Genomic DNA, 20039 nt, shown 5'->3' with positions numbered 1-20039 from the left:
CTAATTAGTCTGGATATCAGGTAGCATGTACTCTTCCAACTTTGTTCTTTTTGATAAGTGTTTTAGCTATTCTACTTCTTTGCCTTTCCATGGAAATTTTATTTTATTTTTTAAATATTTGTTTTTTTTTTTTTATTTTGAGAGAGAGAGAGAGAGGGAGAGAGAGAGAGAGAGAGAGCACGTGAGTGGGAGAAGGGGCAGAGAGAGAAGAAAGATAATCCCAAGCAGGGCTTGATCGAACCCCACATGGGGCTCAGTCCCATGAACTGTGAGATCATGACCTGAACCAAAATCAAGAGTCGATGCTTAACCAACTGAGCCACCCAGGTGCCCATCCATATAAATTTGAAAATCATATTGTTGATTTTTACAAAGCAACCTGTTAAAATTTTTATTGGGATTGTTTTGAATCTATAGATCCATTTTTGGGAAAATTAACATCTCAACACTTTTTAGTCTTCCATCCATGAACAGGATATATTTCTTAATTTTTTAGTTCTTATTTTTAATATCCATTTGTCTAGTTTTCAGGAGTCAGATCTTAGACATCATTGGTTAGATTTACACCTAAATGTTTAAAATGTTTTTTGGTCCTATTATATTTGGTAAGTTTTCTTTGAATTTAAATTTCCAATTGTTTACTGTTAGTATATAGAAATACTACTGATTTTGTATATCAAATATTATGAGTTTTCAAAACTCTTATTAGTTCTAATGGCTTTTTTATAGATTCTTTTGGAATTTCTATGTTGACAATAATTTTTTCTGTGAACAGAGATGGTTTCACTGCCTCCTCTCTAATTTGTAGACTTTTTGTTTCTTTTTATTACCTTATTGCAGTGGCTAGGACTTCCTGTACAATTCTGAATAGCAATGGTGAAGGAAAACATCTTTGCCTTGTTTCCAATCGGTAGGATATTGACTATTGCATCCCCCAATTTTTGATACATTGTTTTCATTTTCATTCAATTCAAACTATTTTCTAATTTCCTTTGTGACTTCCTCTTTCACTCATGAATTGTTTCTTGTTTAATTTCCAAATACTTGGGGATTTTCCGGAGATAGTTGTGTATGGTTTTCAGCTTAATTCTGTTGCAGCAACTATACTTTGGGTGATTTCAATTCTTTTACATTTGTTGAGGCTTGTTTTATGACCCAGAACGTGGTCAATCTTGCTGAAATTAACAGGCTTGTAATCCATGTGAGATTAAACAATATTGCTATCTCGCATTATCCATTTCTCTGAACATCTTATCCTTATTTGACCAATGTTTTAACCTAGAGGCACATATCTTAACACTTACATGGCCTGTTAACTCATATTTATGTGATACTAGTTCAGAACATTTGCATTTCTAAAACTGCAGTAGCGTTGTGGGCATTCTTGCTACATTTAGAAAGATATTTCCAAATCAATATATTTTTCCTAGCGATAGGGATGCGGCGGTTCCTGCCCAGGGTTCTGATGAAGGAGGAAAGCAATGGTTTTTTTACATTTTTACATTTTACATCTTCACCATCTTCATCCATTCTCACACACTGTGTATTTTAGCTTGCATCTCACATTTACATCCTGTAGGACCCTAGAATGATTGCCATGTTTCTTTTCTTACTAAATGTTCTTCTTCATATCTATCAACAAGGTGATACAGATGATCTCCTGAGAAATTAACTCACATAAAATGTAAAAGCCTACCTGCTCACTCAGAGCAAGCTTTTCCCCTAATTAGCCTCAGAAATGGATGGAAAAACCATATTCATGGACTGAGGTGTGATATGAATGGTTTTCTGCACGTAAGCTGTCCCCATCCAGTGATGAATTAATTGCTGTGTCATGTTGGGCTTGAGCTGACCATCCCTGTTACATACTTGGGCTCTTTCAACATTCCTGAGGGCAGAGATGTATTTTTAAAGAAACCAAAGACTAATAAACACCACCAAATAAGGGGAACAGGACCAGTTCATTTTCCTCTGAGGGTATTTGGTGTTCTCACATACCTCTAAACCTGTTCGTAGGGAGCAGACATCGTGAAAACATCTCAGCAGAAACAGTGACCACGAAAGTGTTCTTTTTATTCCTTTCGAAATTTCTGGAGGGAGAGCAGGACTTCGTAGAGTTCTGAGTGCTGGTCAAAAGCGTTGTGTAGTTTTACTTCCTTCTAGCCTCTTGCTCTGTGATTCTTTTTAGGTTGCTTATTTGGGGCAGAAAAGTTGAAAGTCCAGTTTGCTCAGAGGCAATGTTTCTTCTCCCTGTTATAACCATTGGCGTTCAAAAGTCACTCGAGGGGCTCTCATTGTTTGATGCCCTCCACTCTTTGCTGAGGGACCTTCCTGAGGGGTGGATGTCTCCAAACATCTCAGATTCCAGGCAATCGGACTTGTGTTTGTTGTTACATGAAACTTTCCATAAGACATGGAATGAATTTGCATGAATGATAGCTATCTAGCCAAAGATTATTTGGAAATTAGCATTAGGCTAATTCATTGGAGAGCAGGGCCAACATAGTCCTGTTCTTCAATGAAATGAGGAGCACTGGCAACCTCCATTCCTTAACAGTTCAGGTTTTCCCTTCCTTCCTCCCTCCCTTCGTTTTCTCCTTCTGTCCTTCCTTCTGTCTTTCCACCCAATGTTCATTCAGCACCTGCTATATGAATTTTCATTGAATTCTGACTGCAGCCCTGCTGGGCATCTCTCATCTCTGCTTTTATTGATGAAGAAAGGGAGGCCCAGAGAGGTTCATTAACTCACGTAATGTTACACAGCCAGTAACTAGTACAGATGGCATCAGAGCCCAGGCCCTTTGGTCTTTCAGGCCTTTGCCCCTTGCAACTTATCAACATTTTCCACAAAATTTTCCGAGGTTTTCCACAAAAGTTTGTTGTTTCATGAAATGTGAATATATTTGCTAACGTTTATGAAGGAGTTAGCTATATTTTTCTCCTAAAATATATGTCAGATCCATGCAAAGTATATATATACAATTATAATCATTATGCAATAATGTGCCTTTAAGAAATGGGGCCTCGCTTGGTACCATCCGGAAGTTGCATGGGAGAGAGAACCAATTACACGTATGACATCCCATATGCACACAGGTGGCTATACTTTGTAGCTTGTCTCGTAAGATCAACAAAATTTGTGGAAGTATTCAGTGTTTATTTAATCAAGAATCAAATATCAATTATTTCTCACAAGAATTTATTCACCTCGAGGCCTAAGTTTTCAGCAGATCTAATCCAAGGATATACCGCATCTTCACGAGTATCTATTTGTATTATACCACTACATGACACATTTGAAAAACATATTCTTTGTCTCAAAGTAATACATTCAAGGAGGTTAACAGACCAAACAGAGAGTTTGGGTGTGACAGTTTTACGGACTAGGCAATCTGAAAATCCCCTTGTTACAACCACTTAAGAATGCTAAATGAGGGGTGCCTGGGTGGCTCAGTCGGTTGAGCTTTGGCTCAGATCACGATCTTGAGGTTTGTGAGTTCAAGCCCCGCATTGGGCTCTGTGCTAACAGCTCAGAGCCTGGAGCCTGCTTCAGATTCTCTGTCCCTGCCCCTCTCTGCACATCTCCGGCTTGCACTCTCTCTCTCTCTCTCTCTCTCCCTCTCAATAATAAATAAACATTAAAAACATAAATTTAAACATGCTAGATGAAATATAATAATATATACTTTTTAAAGATTTTCAATGCGGGGCATGTGGTGGCTCAGTTAGTTGCGTGGCCAACATTGGCTCAGGTCATGATTTCCCCCTTTGTGAGTTCGATCCCTGCGTCGGGCCCTGTGCTGACAGCTCAGAGCCTGGAACCTGCTTCACATTCTGTGTCTCCCTCTCCTTCCATCCCTCCCTTGCCCACGCTCTGTCTCTGTCTCTCTCTCTCTCTCTCAAAATAAAGAAACATTAAACAATATTTTTTTTAAAACAAAGATTTTCAATGCTTCCTGGAGCTCACAAGAAGGTACAGGGCACCCAAGAGGCAGAAATGAAAAGTCTAAGAATCAAACCAGAGAGGAACTGGGAGCTGGGGTGCTGGAAGAGGAGTTATCTCAGCATCTGATTTTCACACCCATGCAGAGACAGATGATAAAGCCTTGGACCAACATAAAGTGGGAAGTTGAATGAAACCGTCCAGCAAAGCCACTGCCCTCAAAGGTGCATACCCTTGGCGAACAAATCCATCCCTTTTTAAAATTTTTTATTTTGTTAACATTTGTTTATTTTTGAGAGACAGAGAGACAGAACACCAGCAGGGGAGGGGCAGAGAGAGTGGGAGACGCAGAATCCGAAGCGGGCTCCAGGTTCTGAGCTGTCAGTACAGAGCCTGACATGGGGCTCGAACCCACGAACCATGAGGTCATGACCTGAGCCGAAGTAGGATGCTTACCTGAGTGAGCCACCCAGGCACCCAGAATCTACCCTTTAGTAATGGGAGATCTGAAGAAACTAGCTTGTCTTTCTTGGCCTGGGCTGGAATGGTAAAGTAAAATGTCCTGTGGGAATTTTTCAGTTCAGATCTGTACCACATGTGAGTTAAAGGTTTTCATTTACTTTACCTGCATTGTCTGGGAAACTCCAGCCAGAGAATTTAATATTAAAATTGGTCCCAGACCGCAATGCCCCCAAGGTGCCTGGTAGATGCAAGCTGAAAACCTCAATGGAGGGAGTGCCTCAGCCTAGGTGGGATTCCTCCAGGTAAGCTGCACTTAACCTGCACAAACCCAAAACACAAAGGATGATAATCCACCACGGGCAAGGTCAGCTGGTAAAAATAAATAGCAGAAATAGGCACACAAACTGTCTGAAAGAGAAATATAAAATAATTATACTTAAGATGACTGAAGACGTAAATGAGGGGTGCCTGGGTAGCTCAGTTGGTTAAGTGTCGGACTTCAGCTCAGGTCTTGATCTCACGGTTCGTGGGTTCGAGCCCCATGTCTGGCTCTGTGTTGACAGCTCGGAGCCTAGAGAGCTTGCCTTCGGTTCTGTGTCTTCCTCTCTCTCTGCCCCTCCCCTGCTCATGCTCTGTCTCAAAAAAAAAAAAAAAAAAAAACAAAAAAAAAAAACAAAAAAAAAAACCAGACATAAATGAAAGGATTTAAAGAAAAGGTAAGACAGCATGAGAAGGAAAAAAAGAAATGAAGTAACAGAAGGTCTAACAGCAAAAGAGATTGTAACTGAATAAGATAGTAGCTCGGGTGACAAGATAATGTTATTATGGATGTGAATTCTGAACTGGAAGGTGGATCTGAAAATAATTAGCCAGAAGGTAGCATGGGCTAGAGATGGAATATAAGGAGAAGTTAAGAGACCTGAAAGAGTCAATGAAAAGACCCAAAATACATCACGTAGGAATTCCAGAAGGAAAGACTGTTCCTGAGACAGAAGTGAGTAGAGGGAATTTCCGATAAGATAATGCCTAATCTTACTCTAGAGCCGTGAAGGAACGTGTCTGTTCAGATGTAGGAAGCACCAGGAGACCACACCTAGCATGCCTAAGTGAAACTGAGAAGCAAAGCACAGGAGACAAAGAATAGATTGTAAAAGCAACCGAAGAGCAAAGAGAAACTGTCACCAAAGGAATCACCACTGTCAGATCAACAGACTTCTCAAAGGCAACAGCAGAAATCATAAGGTCTGGAGTAGTGTCATCTGAGAGAAGATAGATGACTGTCAACCGCGAATTTCACTCCCGGTTAATCTGTAAGTCAAGTGCGAGTGCTGGCCTGAGACATCAGCAGCCACATGCTGGAAGTTTCCCAGTAACAGATGCTGGGCTGAAAGCATCTCTTAAAGGGTATATTCTAGTAAGAAGGAAATTGAACCCAAACGAATCATTGTCAGGTGAAGAAATTGACAAGGATGTAGGTAAATCAAAAAAGTTATGATTGGTTAAAATAAAAACACTGATGATGACGCGTTTTGGTGGTAAAACAAACAAGATGGACTTCAAATGCCAGTCCGCATTCAGTCGTAAATCACCCGTGAAAGCATTCTAATGTTGTGCCTTGTTTAGGAGAAGCATGGAGATATTGATCACTGGCAAACTTTTAAGTTAGCCGTGCCTATTTAAAAGTTAAGGAGAACCATTGAAAGAATAAGAATATTACATATTTTATGTGTAACTTATCAGTAAGTGGAAAGTATGGGAAGGAATAAGAACACTCAAAATTAGACAGAAAATGAGAAAACAATTAGGTAACATTATACCCATTTTTCAGAGGAGGAAACTGAGGCCCGAGATGTTAAGTAACATGTCCAAGGTGAGACAGCTTGTTAGTGGAGACTCTAGTATTCAAAGTCAAGTTTAATTCCAAAGCCCAAGATTGTCATCACTGAAACATACTGTTCATCTTGAGATGTGTTGATGTGTTGAGATGTAGAAGGCTAAAAATTTCACCCAAAGGAATCAACTTTATTTTTTTCCCAGGTTTATTTTCATACCTACCTAACTAGGTTAAGTCAGCTCCTGTAATTGTTGGAAAACACGGCAATGTCTATAAATAGACAATTAACTGCACAGGTTTTGAAATATTTTATACATGATATTAATGAACCATGAAGAAGTACCCTCCAAGAAAATGAATAATAAATGTTGACTGTTGGTTTTCCTGTAAATTAAAGGAAACTGCTTTTCTTTTCATCTTTCCCCCTCACACCATGGAGACTTTCCAGAAGATATGAACATTCACTATACCTGCTTGCTCTCTGGGTTCACTTAAAGCTGATGCTCTTAGGAAGCCAAATCCAGCAGAACTGCAAAAAAGCCTTGAGGACCAAGCTTCCTACCAACTCCTGAAGGTGCAAAAACTTGAATCACAGAGAAACAGGCATACTTCAGCTGCCTCTTTTTTTTTTTTTTTTTTTGAGAGAGAGAGGTGGGGTGGGGGGGGAGGGGCAGAGAGAGAGAGAGAGAGAGAGAGAGAGAGAGAGACAAAGGATCTGAAGCTGGCTCTGCCCTGACAGCAGAGAGCCCAATGTGGGCTCGAACTCACGAACCATGAGATCATGACCTGAGCCAAAGTCGGACGCTTAACTGACTGAGCCACCCAGGTGCCGCTCAGCTGCCTCTTGAGCTACCCAATTTAGTGTGTGGGAAAAGCTGTCAGGGTCGGGATGGGAGAATATCTGGAATATCTGTTCTAAGGGGCTTAGAAATAGAGAAACAGGAGGATTTGAGAAAAGTTGGAGGGGAGTATCGGTGAGTGCCAGCAAATGACTTTTCAGCCAGCTTTTTTGTATGTGGATGTATTATTTGCCAAGCATTTTTCCTTTATTGCCTCCAAAATGTTGCCCTATTTAAAGGCTCGTTACTTTATATGCAACCCAATGCGAGGGTAAAATGTAATATTCTGATTTCTTTGTTTTCCATCAGTTTGGTTAGCTAAACTGTGAGCAGAGTAAAATCTTCATCAAACTTCAAGGGTTTTTTAAACTGACGAGAACTTTATTTTAGGCGGTCTGGAGTTTCCCGAGATCCTTCCCCCATGCTGTTTGAACATGCACTGCTTTGTATTAATTAATAATTCCTGTGTGTTGGCAGCACCAAGAGAAAGCTTTCTGAAGATAAAATACAATCCCGAGATTTGCCATGCAGGGCATGTGGGCCCCTGGGGAAGCTGGTGTCTTTATTAAAGAGGCTCATTCAAGCTACGGGTTGGCCATAACCCTGTTCCCATGAGGGAAGAGAAAAATTAAGTGTCTTCTCTCTCATTCCTGGACTTCAGAACAAAGAGTTTAGGTCAGTCCTTTATTAGGCATGCTAGTGAGGAATGGAGACTGGATAGATAAACCAGATCCAGCATCCTTAGTGTTAACGAGAAATTTTCACTTTGCCCTACAGCTGGCTTTTCACTGAACTTTTCTACAGAGTAAGAAGGCTTTGAGTTGAATGCCCCTTTTCTTTTTGAGACAGGAACACCACCTTGGGCTTGGGGTGAGGAAAAGGACTCCAGTTCAGTTCTTTGGAGATGGACAGGTAGAGAAGAGAGGTCCCTAGTTCTTTTGGGGGGTATTGGATGGGTCCAAGCCAGGTGTATATATGTGCGTAGAGTATGTGAATATATATGATTCGTATATATGTACATTTATATCTACATATATTTTCAAGAAGGAAAGGAGGAAAACTAAAGGAATAGGAAAGTCGAAGAAAATAAAGGAATAGAGAAGGAAAGGTCAGAGAGACAAAAGAAATTCCAATACTTACCATATTTCATTAAATCTAAGACATTTATAGACCGAAAAGTATGCCACTAATTCATGTACCACTAAGAAAGAAAAATTGTTGTAAATTAAGCCATGACATGGATTGTGTGATGCATCCTGATTTTAGGTATATTAAAATGTGAAAAAAATGTACTACTTGGAATTGATGAATTGGTAGTTCCCCATCCCCCCCCCCCTTTTTTTGCAATACCACTTTCAAGGGTTAGAATAGCTGAAATGTAGCCTTGTCTTTACTCTTCGGTTATTCTTGTCTCTTAGGTCTTGTGATATTATTCCAGTACCATTTTGCAAATGGTGAGATACTCCTCTGAAGCCGCAGATTTTTTTCACCTTTAGTATCTAAAATATTTTTAATATCTTCCAAATACGTTTGCAGACTTCAAAGGGAGAATTATTTACCAAAGAATAAACCAGGGAGAGGCCTGAGTGGTTTGAATCAATCCACCAAAATCCGTAAAATTAATCAAAAGCATTTATGAAAACCACAACATAATTTCTATGTGGCCTCTGGATAGAGACACTGGAACATCTGTCATGTTCATGCGCTTGCTGAAACAGAGTGTTGACATTACCTGTTTTGTCGTTGACCTTTGGTTCTTAGGATGTATTTACTACTGGCTTTCAACATGCATGGATGAAGAAATTTGGCATGAAGCAAATATCTGGTCTGACCTTAAAAGAGATAATTTAGCTTGGCTCTAGGCAAGTTTACTTTGAGATTTCTAATTCTGTCAAGTAAAAGATATTAAAAACAACAACAACAACAACAACGAAACCAAAGCCCATTGTGTGATAAGGTTAATGGTAGGCTTATAGCAACATGTATAGTTATCATTCCTTATGGTCTTCATTTTGTAAATAACTCTGCATTTTATTGGTATACATTCTTTGTATTCAAATTTGGTTTTCTGTAGAGATGCTTTTTAGGGTTTGTCTGTCCTTGTGATAAGCAAACACTGTCAGGGCAAATAAGACAATAATGCGGAAGTAATTACTAAATTACAGAGACAACCAAGTTTTGTAAGACTACTGTGGGACCAAGCTGTGCTTCACTCAGTAACTGCCACAGCCTGGGGTTGAATCCAGGCCAAGAAACAAGACCCTGCAGGAGTGCCTGGGTGGCTCACTTGGTTGAGCGTCTGACTCTTGGTTTTGGCTCAGGTCATGATCTCATGGTTCAAGGGTTCAAACCCCACATCGGGCTCTGCGCTGCCCTCTCTCTCTGCCTCTCCCCCCACTCATGTGCACCTTCTCTGTCTCTCAAAATAAAGAAAGAAACTTAAAAAAAGAAAGAAAGAAACAGGAGCCTGGGGTAGGGTGTGCCAAGGAATGGACTGTGCTGTCGGTGGAAGTTGAAATCCAGTGCAGCAAGTGTAACAGGTAGTTGAAAAATGGGATGGAGGACCACAGACTTTAGTGCTCCGAACACTAGGCTGCCAGTGTCGGCTGGCTTGTAGTCTACCGTAAGTTCCACTGTTAATAAGACCTGGTATTCACTGAGTACTTATATACCACGGTCAACTGTTTTAAGTACGGTACGATGTATTAACTATTAAACCCTCACAAGATCCCTAGGAAGTTGGTGCTACTAATATCCCCTTTCCACAGGTGAGGACACTGAGGCCAGAGAGGTTAGTTGGACCTCCCAGCTCTGTCCAACCCCTCCATTAGGGCTATTAACCACAACACCGTGGCTCCCTTTGGGAGGTGTGGGTGAGGAAAAGGACCCCAATGCCTAGCAGGCAGACAGGCAGGAGAAGGGAGCTCCCCAGTCCTTCAGGAGTGCTGGGCGAGTTTCCGGGAAGGGGCTTGGGCACAGAAAACAGGACAAGGCATAAATACAGAACACACGGTGGGTACTGGATCTTGAGAACAAGGCAGAATGCCAAAGCCAGCAGGAGAGACATAATACTGAGTCATGGGGCATTAAGGCTCTGGTTGCCTGCCCAGTAGTCGCAGGGTTCCAGTCCATCTAAGGTTGGGTTTGTTCCTGGAGATTCACTTCAGTAGGTGACGTGGACGTGGGAGTTGAGTGACTTAGGTAATAGGAGAGAGGGCAGCAGAACCTGGGAACTAGGCAAGGCCTGGCCCAGAAGACAGTGTGTGATCTTGGAGAACTGACTGCATCTGGTGCCTCAGGATTCCTGTAGGATCTTCATGTCCCTGCCTTTGCCCCATTTATCTTTCCTGTGCATTCTGGACCCAAGGAATTTAAGCATGCTACATATCCACAGTGAGTCTGCTGTTAATCATTTTAATTTATTTGTACCTGACCTTTCCCAACAAAAATGCAATGTGGTGTTTTGTTAATTAGGTCCAGAGAATGTCTAATTTCCATCACAAAAATAATTGCCGGCTGCAAAAATCCTTGCCCTGATTTTATTAAGTTGGGCTGTTTTTATCCACATTTTGTAACTGATGTACAATATGAAACCTAGCACTGAGGCCATAAAAGTGTTTATGAAATTACATATTTCATACGTATCTTATAAAACACATGGACTTTATATGCCAGATAAGATACCAAGAAATAATTTGGACTTGGAGAGAAAAAAAAATAGAAAAAATAAAATGACCTGGGGAAATGTTCATGAGAAAATAATCTCTTTAAATATCTTTTATAATGGTCTTGTCCTATAATACAGTTCGAATTTAATGTTTTTATTCTCACTTTAGATTGTAGTATGGGTTACTTCATGGCATGAGTTTGCCGTTACTAAGTGCAATGTTATTGTTAACAGTCTAGGTAATTTCAACACGTATAAGAAAATGCTTGAGATCTGCAGCTTTCAAGGCCAGGAATTATTTAACATTTTCTTTATTAACTTGGCATTCATTTGGAGGATAGTTTCGAAAAGATTTCTTTTTTGTGCGTCTAACATTTTTTTTTCTCCTCGAGAACAGACGTGGAATCCAAACAGACATTGACAAATTAGGGAATAATCCACAAAAACAGGATGACTCTCCATGAGTAAAAGGGCACGACAATACGTCAAGGGCCCCGAAGCTCACGCCACAGAAATGACGAGGCACAACTGCCTCAGGAAGAGACTCAGCAGTCATGGCAGACCAGTAGTTGGTGATGAGTCAGCAATGCCTGTGCTAAAAATGCTAATCTAATACAGTAGTGGGAAGTATTGGCGGCCATGTGACCTGTAAAATCCCGGAATTACTCCTTCCTCTCTCACGAGCTCTTGCCTAAGCCCTGGCTTGGGCTTTGGTGCCCTACTAACCTCTTGTGTGTTTTGTTGTAGAGCCTCTTCTAATCAGCAAGGGCAGCTGGAAGGGAAGTACTCAGAAGCTACCCCAACTAGAATTCTAGAAAGGGTGCACTTCTGAAGCTCCCCTGGGCCTGTGTTTAAGAGATCTGAGAAGTGAAAGTATACAGTGTTATCCTCCCCCATTAAGAAAATGTCTTCAGATGACAATCGGGTTTTCCCTTCTTCCCCTGCTTTCTGAGTCCAGGTCATAGGAAGATATCACTTATGCCCATATTGTTCAATTCTCTAAATCACTTTTCACTGTTGTTGAATTACAGGCCGGGAAATGCCTAACTATGAAAGAAGCATATCCTAGTGTTATTTTGTTATTTAAAGCAGAAACCACTCCCTTTTAATGCAGATCGGTTGGGACCAGTGTAAAAGGCTAACTTCCGATGTTTTCAGGTAGTGTCTTATAAGAATTAGAATTGTTAGTAATTGTAGATGATAAATGAGCATATTTTTTTTAAAAAATTAAGTTTATTTATTTTTGAGAGAAGAGAGAGAATGTGCACAGGGGAGGGGCAGAGAGAGAGGGAGACACAGAATCTGAAACAGGCTCCAGGCTCTGAGCTGTCAGCACAGAGCCGGACGCAGGACTCGAACTCACAAACTGCGAGATCGTGATCTGAGCCGAAGTCAGGCACTTAACTGACTGAGTCGCCCAGGCGCCCCAATAAAGGAGTATATTTTACCTTGTAAACCACCACGTAGTTTAGTTTGTTTCTTTTACTGGATAAATCTAAACATCTTTCAAACAGGTGGGTTTATGCAGACTTTTCCAAGGGTGGTTTTTCTGTCAGCAGTCTTGTTAGGCTTATCTCTACATATAGAACACCTATACTAGATTAATTACCGCCAATATTATCTGTACAAATTCTTAGATTAAGATTTCTTTCTATTCTAATAGTATTCTGCACGGGATTTTTAAAAGTTAAGTTAGATGTATCCAAACTAATAATAGTAATGTTAGTTAATGGACTACTGTGTGAAAGTGCTATTTTAAGTGCTTTACACATAAAAACATTAATGCCAACCACAACCTGATGAGTTAGGTAACTATTATTATCACCGTTTTACATATGAAGAAGGTGAGTGACGGATAGTTTAAGAAACTGTCTTAAGATCACAGAGCTGGTTGACAATGGGGCTGAAATGCAAAACCAATCAGCCTCAGTTGACAGCATAAAGGCCTGACAATGTCTTCATGCTGTCTTCCAGAAGAACCTCATGACAACAGTTCACTTTAGCAAGGAACCCGGTTCTCATGGCTTCCCTTTCTTCTATTGTAAAATGACAAGGTCCGCTTTCAGGATTGGTAGGGTCCTAGCAGTTTTGAATTGATATGACCTTTCACATCTTTGATATCTGTACGAAAATGACAAATTGACCCCACACCTTTGATTTGCATTCTCCACTAAAATGACACTAATATATAAATGTATCCACACACACACATACACACACCCCCACACACATATACACCCATAAATGAAGCCTCGATTGACAAACTGAACAGGAGGGGCAATAACAGTGCCAGAGATGATGGACCTCATGTCATGGGAGGACAAAGGACCCAAGGGCCTGCACAGAGAGACACCAAAGAACAACAAAGAGCAAATTTAGCAGGGCCTTGAGAGTGAATCAGATAGAGCAGATAGTGCTGATGTCCGCACAGACCCTTTGCCCTTCCTCCCCTTCCCTACCTCGAGTCCCTTGTTTGAAGTCAGGTGACTGCTCTCCTCCCCTCCCGCCCCACCCTTAGCTCCCTCCTCCACTGTCGCAGGAAAGTAAAGTTTAATTTTGCAAGAACAATTGAACCAAAAAGGAGTCAAAATTGTGGACACCAAGTAAAACAGAAGCCTTGGGGTTTTAAGCTTATATTTCCATGTGAGATTCTGGGAATATCAGCCACCTTTCTTAGCAACCAGGCACACTCCCCACCCCATCAGTGAGGCACTGAGGTTTGAGATGAATGCTCTTTGAAGAAAATGGATGGTCCTAAAGAAAAGACCTCCACCTATTGCTTTTGGGAGTCCCCCCTTCCCCCAAAAGAGGACATCTCTCTCCAAGGGAATCCTCTAGTAAATCCATCTATCATCACCGTCTGCCCCTTGATGCACACATAACTCTTAATGGTTTGTTTGGTGTCTCTCTTTTAAATATGCAAAGACAGGGGTGCCTGAGTGGCTCAATTGGTTAAGCGTCTGACTTCGGTTCAGGGCACGATCTCACAGTTTGTGAGTTCGAGCCCCACGTGGGGCTCTGTGCCGACAGCTCCGAGCCTGCAGCCTGCCTCGGACTCTGTGTCTCCCTCTCTCTCTACCCCTCCCCTGCTCACACTGTGTCTCTCTCTCTCCAATAAACGTTAAAAACATTTTTTTTAATATGAAAAGAAAAGCAAGAGGAACTGTCCCTAACATGGATGAGAAAGACCACACAAAAATAAGACAAAATTAAAGAAAACCTATAAAGGGAACTTTGAGAAAATAGAGGTAAAGCAGGGAACAGAAGAAAACTTCAAAATATTATGTTTGACATTCCTTTGGAGACAAAATAAGATATAGTATCTCTAAAGCAAGAACAAGACCCTGTAACGGAGTAAGAGAAGATGAAAAAGAGAGACGTAAAATTTCTTAGAAGTCAAAAATGTGTAGACCGCAACAGACACTCTTGCTTGCTTATCCAACGAGGGTCCTTACTCCTAACGCCACAACTTTTCTGTCTTCCCTGACAGAGGCTGTTCATGCCAGCTGGCCTTCTCAGCCTCTCTTTCGCTTGCAAAATGGGCATGGGACACAGAAAGGAAACCCTGCTGCAAGTCTTTCCAGAGGGAATGGCTTCTTTCCCTAATGAGGAAATCTCTCTCTTTTTAGTAAGATTTCCTTTGTCATAAAGATTGTGGCAGTCATCTCGGGCCCACAAGAAGACAAGTGTTAGGACTCCACTAATGGCTGAGGATGCCAGAGACGACAGAGAGCCTGGGTCTTCCTTTTCACTGCTGAGTCCAGGAACTAACTCTGATCTACAGGGCACTCAGAAGACCTGAATATATGGCAACTGGGCCATAAGGGGAGGCCTAAAGTTTAGGTGGCGAAGACAGTCTTGTCAGGAAGTAAGAGATGACGCGATCGGGGGTTCTGCGAACACAAAATTGCCACAGCGCCGTCATTCAACAAATGGTTATACTACGAGTCAGGCCCTGTGCTAGGTGCTAGGGATACCGGAGAGGACAAAACAAATTCTTGGCCATTCTGGAGCTTCCATTCTAGGTAAAATGGGCGGGAAATAAAAAGTGAGGGAAAAAAAAAAAAAAGCAAATATGAAATGTGTCAAATAGTGAGAATTACTGTAGAGAAGAATAAAGCTGGGTCAGAGAGAGGGGGTGGGCTGAAGGGGGGTGCGGGAGGAGTGGTCAGCGAAGGTGGTCAGAGAAGGGGGTCATTTGAAACAAAGACTTGGAGAAAACAAGGGAGCAAACAGTAGGGATAGGGGAAGTAGGTTGTGGCAGAGGAAGCAGCAAGTGTAACAGCCTTTGTGTGAGATTATGCTTGTTTGGCACATTTGAAGAAAAGCAAAGTGGGGCAGAGAAGAGTAAGTGAGGGGAGATTAATAAGAGCTGAAGTCAGAAGTGATGAGAGGGAAAATCATACAGAATCTGGCAGGCTGTGGGAGGGACTTCGCCTTTTGCTCTCAGTAAGCGGGAAGTCCTGGTCGGATTTTGAGCAGAGTGACATGATCTGCCTTATGTTTTCAAGAGTTAAGTCTGTCCGTTGTGTTGAGAATACAATGAAAGGGGTAGGTTGACGCAGGGAGATGTTTGGAAGGCCCCTGCGGTAATCACAGTGAGAAGTAATCACAGGTGGCGGTGGTGGTTACGGAGGAGGTGGTGAGAAGTATTTAGATTCCGTATTTATCTCAGAGTCAAGCCAAGACCGTCAACCAGATTTGCTCATGGATTTGACACTGCTTCTTAAGAATGACTCCAAGGCTTGGGGCCTGAGCGACAGTACGAACTGAGTTGCTCTTTACTAAAATGAGGAAGAATGTGAAAAGAGGAGATTTGGAAGGGGAAACGAGGACTTTGGTTTTGAACTGTGTTGCCCCTTGAACATCCAAGATGAGCAGACCGTTGGCCATACCAGTCTGGAGTTTAGGGAGGAGGCTGAGGATGAAGACGTTAATCTGAAAGTGGCCAATATGTGTAAAGCCATTATAAAGGATGAGGTCACCCAGGGAGTTGGGATAGATGGGGAAGAGATCTAAGGACTGAACCCTGGGTTCATTTAGAAATGAGGAGGACAAAAAGAAACTAGTAAAGGAATCTGAGGAAGAACAGCCAGGGAAACATGTCCTGGAAGCTAAGTAGTGAAGGAAAATCTGATCAACCATCAAATGCGGTTGATAGATCAAGTGAGAAGAAGACTGAAAACTGACCACCAAATTTTGCAAGATGGAGCTCATTAGTGGCCTTGACAAGAATCACGTGTCTTTGTGAACAAAGAGAGAAGGACAGGTTCAGCAAATGATGATCTGTCAGCAATAGCCCCTAATCTAGACAACCAGTTATAGGAAGTAGAGTGAGGCATTCACAATGACTCCTTGCCTAGGATGTGTGTGGAATTCTGACATTGCCTGTAGGGTTATGGAAACCAAATGTGGGGAAAGGTCTTTAAAAAGAAAATAAGAGGCTCTGGTTTTGCCATTTAAGTTATGCTCTTTGCAATTTCTATTTATTTGGAATCATTGTAAAGGAAGCAAATGATCCATTTCCCTGTCTGAATGGCAGAGTCTTTGGAAAGAAATACGGAAGCTATACGCACAAACTTGCAAATAAAGATGTAACCAGTACACATTCCAATATCATATACTAATTTGTGATACCAAGTTACTGAGCCTTTCTGCATCTTAGTGTTCTCATCTGTAAAATAAGGCTGATCACGTCTATCTCCTGAGAAGATTTTATGAGCAATAAATTGGGTAACATATGGAAGAGTCCTCGTATAGAATCATGCAAACAGATAATTAATAAATAAAAACTATGACGATGATGATGACGATTTTTATTACATCCTAGTTAGGCCTGAGACAAGAGGCCACTCGCTTTGAATGTGGGAAAGATGAAGCATTTGTTGACATGAACCTAGTTGGAAAATGGGTTGGCTGTGCCTACAGTTTTAACAAAATTCTTTGAAAGGCATTTATTATGGCCTAGACCTTGTCAGAAGCAGAGCAGGGCTCAAGGCCATATTTTCTTGGTGGATTCCAAAATAAATTTCACTGACTTTTCTTAAACTCCACTCTTTAAACTAGATCATAGCATGTGTAAGGTTAAGATAATCCCACCCCCCTGGGATGTTGAGGGCAAAAAAGAGAACACCTTGCTGTCTAAGAATGTCGCCAGGTCAGGAAGTACATCTTTGTGAAGCACTAAATGGCCCTGAGCTTACCTTCATCCTATATTTTTCTTCTCGTTCTTACATATTTTTACTTCAGAACACTATGTACACATGGGTGTTGGTTTTATTCTCTCACTGGTTCACAAAATAGAAAGCAGATAGCAAATGCCTAAGAAATAATTTTGTGAAAGTACATTATGGCTTTCTTTTTATTGTTGTAGTAACTCGAACCAAATTGAAATATTTCTAGTAGAAATAGGCACATTCCTCACACTTGAATAAAATATTTGGAAATTTAGCAAATGGGTTCTATGTCCCAAAACAATGTTTACTTGTAGCTATTATTAACTTCATTTTCTTATTTAAATATGTAATTTTGAGTCCTGGTCCTCTGATTTATTTTCTCTAGCTGACTTGACTGTGAAACTTCATGGCACTGAAGCACTTCAGCCAAGGGATTCATAGGGCAGTGTTAGTTTTGGATTTTGTTTATGCATTACAGTCCATGGGCATTCAGTGTATCAACATAAAAAAATTCAAACAAAATGGGCATTCCCAGAAGTCAAGCTCAGACAGTGCCTGACTTCAGATTGTTTTTTGAATTTACGATGAGGTGAAAGCAATATGTATTCAGAAGAAACCGTACTTTGAACTTTGAGTCTGGATCTCTTCCTGGGGCTAGTGACATACAGTCCCATCCACTCTCGTGATGCTGGGTCTGAGCGAGCCACTGGCCACCATCAGCCCCTCGCTCACGAGGGTAAACAGCCGATAACGTTTACAACCATTCTGCACTCATACATACAACCACTCTGTTGTATGTATGTATGTATGTATGTAGCCAATAAATTACATGAGATATTCGACATTTTCTTATAAAACACTCTCTGTGTTAGATGATTTTGCCCAACCATAGGCTAATGCAATTGATCTGAGCACTTTTAAGTTAGACGAGGTTAAGCTGTGGTGTTCGGTAGATTAAGGGTATTAAATGCATTTTTGACTTAACGGCATTTTCTGTTTAGGATGGGTTTATCAGTGCATGAGCCCATCGTAAGTCAAGGAAGATCTGTAATTTCCCCAGAGGGAAACTAAAACTTCATTGGTTCCCAAACTTAAAAATCCTAACCCTATTTAAAAATAACCATGAAAATTCTATTTCTTCACATGTGACTCAAACAAAGATTTGTTTGTGCATCTTGAATGTATAGCTGCTTTGTGTATTTCCTGACCTTCACTTATATGAGTTCTAGTCCCTGTGTTAGAGGTAAATGGATTCTAAAAATTGCTTTCAGATCATTGCCTGAGTTGCCCTTGCACTTCTTAGCCTCTGACTATAATCTGAATGAAAATACATTCTAATAGGGGCGTTGAAAACCACTTAGGCTAACTTGAAAGGGACATTTCTGGCAGAAATGCCAATTCCTAAACACCCAGATTAGGTAAAGTAAGACTAATTTGACTCTGATGTCTCTTTGTTGTGAAGATCATAATAGAATTTTATTAACAAATTTCTGGGCATAAAGAAGGGTCAGTTCCGGCCTGACATAGGTTAAAGTATCTGGAGTCACGGAACAATCATGTCAATGACAGTAGCCAACGGACAACTTTATTATAATTAAAAACTGCATAATCAATCATCTCATACATCTAATATATACACATGAAGTTACTTAAAGTGTCAAGCTAAAAGGAACAATAAGATTGCCTGACATTCCCTGACTGCATACTCTTTTAACTAACCTAATTTTGAACCAACGGGAGGAAACCAATGACAGGGTTATCTCTTTTTCAGCATAAAGTTACTCTACCAGGTGACTCTGCCTTGGAAGCTGGGCAGCCCTAGAAAAGTTAGTGTTTTCTCCAAAAAGTGGTTGAAATTTCAGTGACCAATGGTATTAGAACTAGTTGCCATACTTGAAATTCTTTATATTTGATTCAGGGAAAAGATTTTATCGTACTGCATTGTCAAAGCTAGTTTCAAAAAGCGAAATGACGTTTTCTCCGTTTTAAGAACCATCTGTAATTTTTGACTTAGTAGAAAGGAGCCTTCGGTAGGTTTTGAATGGAAAGGTAATATGTTGTGATGCATGGTTTAAAAGATCACTCAGGATGCTGTTTAGAATAGAATGAAGCGGCAAGGGGGACCCGTCAAGAGGTCACTGTTAGGAGGTCCTGGCCGTAATCCAGGTGAGAGGTGATGGAGCCACGCGGCAACAATGGAGGTGGTGAGAAAGGTCAGATTCTGGATACATTTTAAGGTACAGCCAGGGGGATTGGATTAGCAAGCAAGTGGGAATAAGGGATGTCAGGATCCACTCTAAAGTTTCAGACTTGGGCACCATTTAGAAGAAAATATTTGCAAAACATAGCTGATAAAGGTCTTGTATCTAGCCATATAAAGAATTCGTGTAAGTCATTAATAAGAGGGCACGTAACCCAATTTTTACAAGTAGGCAAAAGATTTCAATAGGCAGTGCACCAAAGAGATACATGAAAGGCAAATGAGAACAGAAGATTCCCAACATCTTGAGCCATCAGGGAAACACAAATCAAAACCACAATGAGATCCTACTTTGCACCTACTCGGATGCCTATAATCAAACAGCCAGATAGTAACAAGTGTTGGAGAAAATGTTGAGAAATTGGACCCTTTATACACTGCTGGTGGGCACGTAAAATGGTACAGCCAGTTTGAAAAGTTCTTTGGCAGTTTCTTATAAAGTTAAATATGATTATGGGGCGCCTGGGTGGCGCAGTCGGTTGGGCGTCCGACTTCAGCCAGGTCACGATCTCGCGGTCTGTGAGTTCGAGCCCCGCGTCGGGCTCTGGGCTGATGGCTCAGAGCCTGGAGCCTGTTTCCGATTCTGTGTCTCCCTCTCTCTCTGCCCCTCCCCCGTTCATGCTCTGTCTCTCTCTGTCCCAAAAATGGATAAACGTTGAAAAAAAAAAAAAAATTAAAGTTAAATATGATTGACCACTGGACAAGGTAGAGCTTAGGGACATTGACCCTCCTCAAAGCCAAAAACCCAGCTGTACCTTTTGAACTGGAGAAGGGATAATCGAACTGGGGTGTATTCACGAGTAAGATTCTGCTCAGCAATAAAAAGGATTGGACTCTGTGAAAGGAATGATAACATGC

At 41.1% G+C, this 20039-nt stretch overlaps 1 protein-coding gene across 2 annotated transcripts in view; it reads left to right on the top strand.

Annotated features, from left to right (window-relative positions):
* PRTFDC1 (phosphoribosyl transferase domain containing 1) overlaps positions 1-20039 on the top strand; it is a 99517-nt gene that overhangs the window by 20432 nt on the left and 59046 nt on the right. The window lies entirely within an intron of this gene.

Source organism: Leopardus geoffroyi, chromosome B4, assembly GCF_018350155.1.
Source record: "Leopardus geoffroyi isolate Oge1 chromosome B4, O.geoffroyi_Oge1_pat1.0, whole genome shotgun sequence".
In the NCBI taxonomy this organism is placed as follows: domain Eukaryota; kingdom Metazoa; phylum Chordata; class Mammalia; order Carnivora; family Felidae; genus Leopardus; species Leopardus geoffroyi.
The sequence above is the reverse complement of the archived record's forward strand: the minus strand, read 5'-3'. Positions and strand labels throughout refer to the sequence as shown.